Raw genomic sequence first — 10,000 nt, forward strand, 5'->3', positions numbered from 1 at the left:
CGTTGTGTCAAAAAAGAGGTGCCTGAGAGAAACGCATGCGACTGCCGTGCTTTGTGGCATAGCACCGTGCGCAAAAACGGTGCGCATGCAAGAGGTGTCAGAGCTAGCGAACTTGTGCCACGAGCAACAGGTCACTAAAAGCCTATAGATGACGGTGTTGGAGGAAAAGAAAAATATCGAGAAAGCACTGCGGTGTGCCGTGCGTAGGGACGGGCGCGCGTGCCACATGCCGCCGAAATATGGGTGTCGGAGAAAACAGAGTGCCGCGCGTAACGAGGGGCGCGCGTGTTACAGAGAGATATGCCCAAACGCATGAAAGTGTACGCAGGTGTCCTAAGGCAGTTTTTTTTTCCTCATTTTGATGTCGCCCCGGCTGACGCGGTTTTCGTTTTTCCGTGCCGCCCCGGCTGACGCGGTTTTCGTTTTTCCGTGCCGCCCCGGCTGACGCAGTTTTTGCGCCGCCCCGGCTGACGCGGTTTTCGCGCCACCCCGGCTGACGCGGTTTTTGCGTCGCCCCGGCTGACGCGGTTCGGACTTTGCACTTTTTGGCTCACCCTGGCTGGCGGCCCACTCACTCGATCGCCAGGTCTGTTTGCCCCGGTGGTTCCACCGCCAGGCTTAAGCGCGAACTTTTTTTGTTTGTTTTCTTTTGATTAAGCGCAAGCTTTTTTCTTTGTTTTCTTTTGATTAAGCGCGGGCTTTTTTCTTTGTTTTTTTTTTGCATTCGCCCCGGCAGACGCGGTTTTTTGCGCCGCCCCGGCTGACGCGGTTTTTGCCGCCCCGGCTGACGCAGTTCGGACTTAGCACTTTTCGGCTGTGCCTGGCTGGCGGCCCACTCACTCGATCGCCATGTCTGTTTGCCACAGTTTTCCCGGTGGTGCCGCACCCGGGCTCGCCCCGGCAGACGCGTTTTTTTTTTCTTTCGCCCCGGCTGACGCAGTTTTCGCGCCGCCCCGGCAGACGCGGTTTTCGCGCCGCCCCGGCTGACGCGGTTTCGTGCCGCCCCGGCAGACGCAGTTCGGACTTAGCACTTTTCGGCTGTGCCTGGCTGGCGGCCCACTCACTCGATCGCCATGTCTGTTTGCCACAGTTTTCCCGGTGGTGCCGCACCCGGGCTCGCCCCGGCTGACGCAGTTTTCGCGCCGCCCCGGCTGACGCGGTTTCGTGCCGCCCCGGCAGACGCGGTTTTTGCGCCGCCCCGGCTGACGCGGTTTTTGCCGCCCCGGCTGACGCAGTTCGGACTTGGCACTTTTCGGCTGTGACTGGCTGGCGGCCCACTCACTCGATCGCCATGTCTGTTTGCCACAGTTTTCCCGGTGGTGCCGCACCCGGGCTCGCCCCGGCAGACGCGTTTTTTTTTCTTTCGCCCCGGCTGACGCAGTTTTCGCGCCGCCCCGGCTGACGCGGTTTCGTGCCGCCCCGGCAGACGCGGTTTTTTGCGCCGCCCCGGCTGACGCGGTTCTTGCCGCCCCGGCTGACGCAGTTCGGACTTAGCACTTTTTGGCTGAGCCTGGCTGGTGGCCCACTCACTCGATCGCCATGTCTGTTAGCCACAGTTTTCCCGGTGGTGCCGCACCCGGGCTCGCCCCGGCTGACGCAGTTTTCGCGCCGCCCCGGCAGACGCGGTTTTCGCGCCGCCCCGGCTGACGCGGTTTTTGCCGCCCCGGCTGACGCAGTTCGGACTTAGCACTTTTTGGGCTGAGCCTGGCTGGCGGCCCACTCACTCGATCGCCATGTCTGTTTGCCACAGTCTTCCCGGTGGTGCCGCACCCGGGCTCGCCCCGGCAGACGCGTTTTTTTTTTCTTTCGCCCCGGCAGACGTGGTCCCCCCCCCCCTTTTCGCTCGCCCCGGCTGACGAGGTTTTCGCGCCGCCCCGGCTGACGCAGTTTTCGCGCCGCCCCGGCTGACGCGGTTTCGTGCCGCCCCGGCTGACGCGGTTTTCGCGCCGCCCCGGCTGACGCGGTTTTTGCGTCGCCCCGGCTGACACGGTTCGGACTTTGCACTTTTCGGCTGTGCCTGGCTGGCGGCCCACTCACTCGATCGCCATGTCTGTTTGCCACAGTTTTCCCGGTGGTGCCGCACCCGGGCTTGCCCCGGCAGACGCGTTTTTTTTTTCTTTCGCCCCGGCTGACGCAGTTTTCGCGCCGCCCCGGCTGACGCGGTTTCGTGCCGCCCCGGCAGACGCGGTTTTTTGCGCCGCCCCGGCTGACGCGGTTTTTGCCGCCCCGGCTGACGCAGTTCGGACTTTGCACTTTTTGGCTGAGCCTGGCTGGCGGCCCACTCACTCGATCGCCATGTCTGTTTGCCACAGTTTTCCCGGTGGTGCCGCACCCGGGCTCGCCCCGGCAGACGCGTTTTTTTTTCCTTCGCCCCGGCAGACGTGGTCCCCACCCCTCCGTCTTTCTTTTTGTTTTTTTTTTCGCCGCGGCTGAAGTGGATTTTTCGGTGCCTCGACGCCCCGGTAGTCGCGGTTTTTCCGTTTCCGCACGGCCCCGGCTGACGCTGCTCGGTCACAGTCGCCTTTTGTGGTGATTGCAGACTTCTTGAGCGCGGGTGTTTTTTTTGTTGTTGTTGTTGTTGTTTTATTACGCATTCGCTCCAGCAGACGCTGTTTAGACTTTTTGTTTCCTCTTTTATCCTGCGACGAGGTGACGAGGTTTATTCGGTGCCCCGCCGCCCCGGCTGAAGTGATTTTTCCTGTCCCGTGCCGCCCCGGCTGACGCGGTTGGGACTTCGCGTTTGTTCGGCCGCCACGGGTTTTGGCGCACTCGCTCGGTTGCTTGTTGTTGCCACTTGTTGCGAACCCAGGTTTCTTGAGCGAGCGCGGGCGTTTTTTCTTCCTTTCTTTCTTTGTTCTATGTGTTAGCGAATCGGCCTTTAATATCACACGAGGACTCACAACCAACAATTTTCAGTTTGAAGTGTAAAAAATCTGCAGGTGTTGACGTAACTGACTTGCCCCGTACCCTTGAGTACATCCATGAAGTTCTCGTAGTACTACTAAATCACATTATTCCAAGTGGAGAAATTCCCATAAACTTGCAAACCTCTACACGAAAATCGGTGCGCGTGATAAAGTTGAAAATTATCGTCCGATATCGAATGTGCCTTCTATAACACAAATTCTAGGAAAAAAAAAAAAACACTTGTTCGCCGTTTTCTGCGCCGTGACTGGCAGCACTCCGGCGAAGCGAAACGGGGTCGATTCGAGCACGATATCGGCGTCTTTCGACGTGCTCGCCGGCGACCGTCGCACGAGTACGTCGCACGAGCGCGTCTGCCGGGGCGCCGTTTGCGAAGCCGACGCAAAAGTGGGAACCGCCGCTCGGATGATCGCCGCTTTCGGCAGAGTGAGTGTTGGCACTCCGGGGAAGCGAAACAGCGTGAATGCGCCCACGAAATCGGCGTATTTTGAAGTGCCCGCCGGCGACCGTCGCACGAGTACGGTAAACCGCGTCAGCCGGGGCGTAGTTCGGGACGCCGACGACGAAAAAGTGGGAAGCGCAACTCGGATCTTCGCCGTTTTTGCAGGAGTGAGTGGCGGCCCTCCTGCGAGACCAAGAAGCATCGATTCGTGCACGAATTCGGCGCCTTTCGACGTGATCGCCGGCGACCGTCGCTCGAGTAGGGCAAACCGCGTCTGCCGGGGCGGGCTTCGGGACGCCGATGCGAAAGTGGGAAACGCTGCTCGGATGTTCGCCGTTTTTGGCCGAGTGAGTGCTGGCACTCGGGCGAAGCCAAACGGGGCCGATTACGGCACGATATCGGCGTCTTTCGACGTGCCCGCCGGCGACCGTCGCACGAGTACGGTAAACCGCGTCAGCCCGGGCGGAGTTCGGGACGCCGATGCGAAAGTGGAGAACGCCGCTCGGATCTTCGCCGTTTTTGGAGGAGTGAGTGGCGGCACTCCGGAGAAGCCAAGGAGCGCCAATTAGCGCACGATATCGGCGTCTTTCGACGCGCTCGCCGGCGACCGTCGCACGAGTAGGGCAAACCGCGTCTGCCGGGGCGGGGTTTACGACGCCGACGCAAAAGTGGGAACCGCCGCTCGGATGTTGGCCGTTTTTGGCAGAGTGAGTGCTGGCACTCCGGCGACGCGAAAGAGCGCGAATGCGCCCACGAAAGTGGCGTATTTGGACGTGCTTGACGGCGACCGCTGCAGGAGTACGAAAAACCACGTCAGCCGGGGCGAGCGACCCACGGCGGTCTGGGTGCTTATCGCTGCTATTATAGGGGCACCCCGGCAGACGCAGAAAAAAAAATTTTTTTTTCGACCTTCTTTTTTGCTGGTCGAGCTCGGGTAACCCAGGTCGCAATGGGAGCCGCGCACGAAAGCGGCGTCGCGAGACGCGTTCGCGGTCGCTAGTCGCACGAGCTCGGCAACCGCGTCAGCCGGCGCGGAGTTCGGGATGCCGACGGCTAAGTGGGTACCGCTGCTCGGATGTTCGCCGTTTTTGGCCGAGTGAGTGCTGGCACTCCGGTGAAGCCAAGGAGCGCCAATTCGTGCACGATATCGGCGTCTTTCGACGTGCCCGCCGGCCACCGCCGCACGAGTACGGCAAACCGCGTCTGCCGGGGCGGGGTTTGCGACGCGTACGCAATAGTGGGAACCGTCGCTCGGATGTTCGTCGTCTTTGGCCGAGCGAGTGCTGGCACTCCGGCGAAGCCGAACGGAGCCGATTCGGGCACGATATCGGCGTCTTTCCACGTGCTCGCCGGCGACCGTCGCACGAGTACGGTAAACCGCGTCAGCCGGGGCGGAGTTCGGGACGCCGATGCGAAAGTGGGAAGCGCCGCTCGGATCTTCGCCGTTTTTGGAGGAGTCAGTGGCGGCACTCCGGTGAAGCCAAGGTGCGCCAATTCGCGCACGATATCGGCGTCTTTCGACGTGCCCGCCGGCCACCGTCGCACGAGTACGGCAAACCTCGTCTGCCGGGGCGGGGTTTGCGACGCCGACGCAAAAGTGGGAACCGCCGCTCGGATGTTCGCCGTTTTTGGCAGAGTGAGTGCTGGCACTCCGGCGAAGCGAAAGAGCGTGAATGCGCCCACGAAAGTAGCGTATTTGGACGTGCTTGACGGCGACCGCCGCAGGAGTACGAAAAACCACGTCAGCCGGGGCGAGCGACCCACGGCGGTCTGGGTGCATATCGCTGCTATTATAGGGGCACCCCGGCAGACGCAGAAAGACAAAAAAAATGGGGACATGGCGTGCGTCACCGTGCGGCTTCGCAGCGTTGCCGAAGTCGCCGAGCCCTTCGACTGAGCCGAACGGCGGACAGGGAACGTTGGTCGGCCGTTCTAACCTGTCGGTGCCACGCCGAGACGTCGTTAAGGAAAACCGCGTCGTGGGCCTCTACGACGCCGTCGAGTCGTTGTACGTTTGGTGTCCAGCGTGTCGGCAGCGAGTAGCGGACACGTCGTTCACGACTTCGGTCTTTCGCAGTCGACGCGAACTTGCGGAGAGTCGTGGTGCCTCACGTTTTCGGCAGAAACCGCGGCGGAATTTTCCCGTGCGTGCGCGTACGACCTCGGTGCTGTGCCGTCAGCGTAGTGTTGCACAAACTCGTGGCCTACCCAAGGTGCGGTACGTTTGCGGCCGTATCCTCGGTGGGAATTTCGTGAGTAGGGTCGCAAATTCTACGACCTCGGCGGGTTTGAGAGCGACGTAGACTTGTGGCACGCTCAACGTGCCACACGTTTCGGGGCACACCCGCGGTGAAATTTTCTCGAGTACGCTCGTATTAGTGCCCAAGGAGGTCTGGGTACTTATCGCTGCTATTATGGGGGGGTTCTCGTGAGCGGCGTACGCGAAAGCGACCGGGTGTCTGATATGCGGCGGGCTTCGGCCTCGTCAAGCGTGTCCTCGGGTCTGCTCCAGGGGAATCCACGGCAGTCGTCTGCAGCCTCATCCGCTTGATGCGTTAGGGGCTGGTTGTCGGACGGTGCCGTTTTACCACGATATCGAGGTGTGTTCCGTGTCGTCCTCGGGCGATTCAGATGCGAAAGCGCCGAAGACGCGGGCGTGACCCGTCGTCTGGCGGCTTTGCAGTCTCGGCTCCGTTGCTAGTTCCGGCCGGTCCACCGACAGTGCAGCGGGCTTGGGCAACCCGCACGGCGCGACCGAGTCGATGCAACGAAAAAGAGCGAGCATGAACGTGCTTCTTGCCGCACGGCTCCCACTCGTCTTTCGGGAAGGTTGTGCCGTAGCGAGCTCGAACGCCGTCATCTCGGAGTGCAAAATAAGCGTGTTGGGGCGCCTGAAGGTGGCCTCCGCCGCACACAGACTGCGTCCGGCCCGCCGAAGGCGAGGACGGACGCGCAGTCGAACGATTACCTGGTTGATCCTGCCAGTAATCATATGCTTGTCTCAAAGATTAAGCCATGCATGTCTAAGTACATGCCGAAATAAGGCGAAACCGCGAATGGCTCATTAAATCAGTTATGGTTCCTTAGATCGTTTCTTCCTACTTGGATAACTGTGGCAATTCTAGAGCTAATACATGCAGTGAGCCTGGAGCCCTTTGGGTAACGGGTGCTTTTATTAGACCAAGATCGATCGGGTTTCGGCCCGTATTGTGTGGTGACTCTGGATAACTTTGTGCTGATCGCATGGCCACGAGCCGGCGACGTTTCTTTCAAGTGTCTGCCTTATCAACTTTCGATGGTAGGTTACTTGCTTACCATGGTTGTTACGGGTAACGGAGAATCAGGGTTCGATTCCGGAGAGGGAGCCTGAGAAACGGCTACCACATCCAAGGAAGGCAGCAGGCGCGCAAATTACCCACTCCCGGCACGGGGATGTAGTGACGAAAAATAACAATACGGGACTCTTTTGAGGCCCCGTAATTGAAATGAGTACACTCTAAATCCTTTAACGAGGATCAATTGGAGGGCAAGTCTGGTGCCAGCAGCCGCGGTAATTCCAGCTCCAATAGCGTATACTAAAGCTGCTGCGGTTAAAAAGCTCGTAGTTGGATCTCAGTTCCAGACGAGTAGTGCATCTACCCGATGCGACGGCTCGGACTGAACATCATGCCGGTTCTTTCTTGGTGCACTTCATTGTGTGCCTCGAGATGGCCGGTGCTTTTACTTTGAAAAAATTAGAGTGCTCAACGCAGGCGAGTCGCCTGAATAAACTTGCATGGAATAATAGAACAAGACCTCGTTTCTGTTCTGTTGGTTTTTGGAATACGAGGTAATGATTAAGAGGGACGGACGGGGGCATTCGTATTGCGGCGCTAGAGGTGAAATTCTTGGACCGTCGCAAGACGAACTACTGCGAAAGCATTTGCCAAGAATGTTTTCATTGATCAAGAACGAAAGTCAGAGGTTCGAAGGCGATCAGATACCGCCCTAGTTCTGACCATAAACGATGCCAACCAGCGATCCGCCTGAGTTACTCAAATGACTCGGCGGGCAGCTTCCGGGAAACCAAAGTATTTGGGTTCCGGGGGAAGTATGGTTGCAAAGCTGAAACTTAAAGGAATTGACGGAAGGGCACCACCAGGAGTGGAGCCTGCGGCTTAATTTGACTCAACACGGGAAAACTTACCCGGCCCGGACACTGGGAGGATTGACAGATTGAGAGCTCTTTCTTGATTCGGTGGATGGTGGTGCATGGCCGTTCTTAGTTGGTGGAGCGATTTGTCTGGTTAATTCCGATAACGAACGAGACTCTAGCCTATTAAATAGGTGCGGGGTTCCCAGCACCTTACAACCTTCTTAGAGGGACAAGCGGCTCCTAGCCGCACGAAACAGAGCAATAACAGGTCTGTGATGCCCTTAGATGTCCGGGGCCGCACGCGCGCTACACTGAAGGAAGCAGCGTGTCTTTATCCCTGTCTGAAAAGACTGGGTAACCCGTGGAACTTCTTTCGTGATTGGGATAGGGGCTTGCAATTGTTCCCCTTGAACGAGGAATTCCCAGTAAGCGCGAGTCATAAGCTCGCGTTGATTACGTCCCTGCCCTTTGTACACACCGCCCGTCGCTACTACCGATTGAATGATTTAGTGAGGTCTTCGGACCGATGTCCGGCGCGGCCTTTCGGTTGCGCCGGTCTGTTGGAAAGATGACCAAACTTGATCATTTAGAGGAAGTAAAAGTCGTAACAAGGTTTCCGTAGGTGAACCTGCGGAAGGATCATTAACGGATTGTGAAGGGTGAGCGCCTCAGCTGCGTCTGCGCCCGACACTTTCTGCCGCTGACCCCGTTTGGACGCGGGGTCGGCTTTTCCCCACGGGGCTGCCTGAATGTGGAGCGGCACCCCGTGACAAATTGTTGCGCCCAGCGGACGCCAACACCGCGACCTTCGACGGTCGGCCAGGTGGCGGACGCGGGTACAAACGGCGCAACGCACTCATAGGTCGGCTTTCGACCCGCCACTGCACCGTGGCTCGAAGCGCTCGAAATGCGCGACCCGACCACTGCGGGACCGCCTAGTACTGTAAACAGGAGCGGCGGAGCGCGAACGGCGAGTCGTGGTTACGTCGGTAGAAGGCGAGGCTGCGCGTTCCCGAAACGCCAGCCGAGTGCCCTCCCGACCGTTCGAGCGTGCAAGAACGAGACCCGACAATCGCGCGGCGACTGCCAAGTACGAGAGGAACGGCACAAGCGTCGGCGGTCGGTCAAGGAACTGGCGATGTGACGGGTCCGCTGTGCACCAGTGCATACCGTCCCGCCGTCCGCGGCAAGCGCCTCCGCGTCCTCGGGTGACGGAGGCTGCCGGTCGGTTCTTGCAGGCGAGGGATCTCGCTGGCACCGGTTCGCGTTGACGCGCGGCCGGTCATGGCACGGCGATGCGACAGCCGAGGTGCGCAGTACTCGATGGAGGAACCGCACGCTCCGATGACCGTCCCGCCCTCCGCGGCGTATGCGTACCGACCGTAATGGTTGCAGCAGCGCCGGCCGGCTTTTGAATTCGCCACACGAAACACGGTGCGAGATCGCGGTTAGGGGAGCGTCGACGTTGCCAGGCGTTTTGCTTGCTGCCGAGGGAAAGGCGGCACGGCCACGTCGCGCTCGTCGCGATTAGCGGGTCTGCGCGCTTTGGGAAGGTGCCGCAACGACTTGCCGAAAGAGGAAGCACGGAAGAACGAGGGACTTGGACGTCCCGACAATTGAACGCACTTGCGGCCAGGCCCTTGCTGGCTTCGTTCTTCCGCCTCGAGTAGGCTCGTACGCGGCTCCGGCGCCGGAAGTGGTCCTTGGCACCGACTTCGGTGGACGTGGGAAGTGCCGCGCAAGTACGGCGCGCCTGGCTCCACCTGTTGGCTAAAGTAGGCAGCCGGATCGGCATTTTGGTGTGCGGTGGCAAACCGTGGATGCGAAAAAAGCTTGTGCGATTTCGTGGAACAAAAAGCGGGGGTCCCCCTTTTTATGCGGAGGAGACCGACCCGCCCGCCGTGGTGAACCGCGACGCCACGGTAAAAACGGGAGAGGCTTGTCGATGGGACCGTGCATCCCGCGCTCCACGGAGGCCGGGAGGCGGCCGCCCGAGGAAATGTGTAGCCGTCGAGGCCCGCATCTGCGTGCACTCTTATCCAAATGGGTGTACCGCAGGCATTTTCTGGTTAGGCGGGCCAATGAGAGCGAGCACACAACGATACCTACGGGTCCGGCTTGGAGAACCGGCTTCGACGCCTCCCGAGTATTTATAGAGGGGTGGACCACGAAAGCACTCGCAAGTAGCGGAAGCGAAACGCCGTCCGAAACACACCGTTTGCTCGATTTGCGGCAGCCGAAAAAGGCGCGGCAGAGTTTTGGAGTCCAAGCGTGCGCTGAAAAGCGCCCTTCTTGGCCACTGTTTGGCCGAGTGCCAGAAACGTTTGGTTTTGACTGTACGGAATTGAACAAACACTTTTTCACGACTCTAAGCGGTGGATCACTCGGTTCTCGGGTCGATGAAGAACGCAGCCAGCTGCGAGACTTGGTGTGAATTGCAGGACACACTGAGCACTGATTCTTTGAACGCACATTGCGGCCTTGGGTCTTCCCTTGGC

General features: G+C 59.5%; 2 non-coding genes across 2 annotated transcripts in view; both read left to right on the forward strand.

The window, feature by feature from the left end:
- The first annotated feature begins 6,332 nt into the window (after positions 1 to 6,332).
- Positions 6,333 to 8,147, forward strand: LOC142792306 (small subunit ribosomal RNA). Its single transcript, XR_012890826.1, has one exon. It is a non-coding gene; the product is annotated as a small subunit ribosomal RNA (ribosomal RNA).
- Positions 8,148 to 9,866: 1,719 nt separating this feature from the next.
- Positions 9,867 to 10,000, forward strand: part of LOC142792299 (5.8S ribosomal RNA) — a 153-nt gene continuing 19 nt past the window's right edge. Inside the window, exon 1 of the ribosomal RNA XR_012890819.1 lies at positions 9,867 to 10,000. This exon is cut by the window's right edge and continues 19 nt beyond it. This is a non-coding gene — a ribosomal RNA (5.8S ribosomal RNA).

The sequence above is a fragment of the Rhipicephalus microplus genome, unplaced genomic scaffold (genome assembly GCF_043290135.1).
Source record: "Rhipicephalus microplus isolate Deutch F79 unplaced genomic scaffold, USDA_Rmic scaffold_211, whole genome shotgun sequence".
Classification (NCBI taxonomy): Eukaryota; Metazoa; Arthropoda; class Arachnida; order Ixodida; family Ixodidae; genus Rhipicephalus; species Rhipicephalus microplus.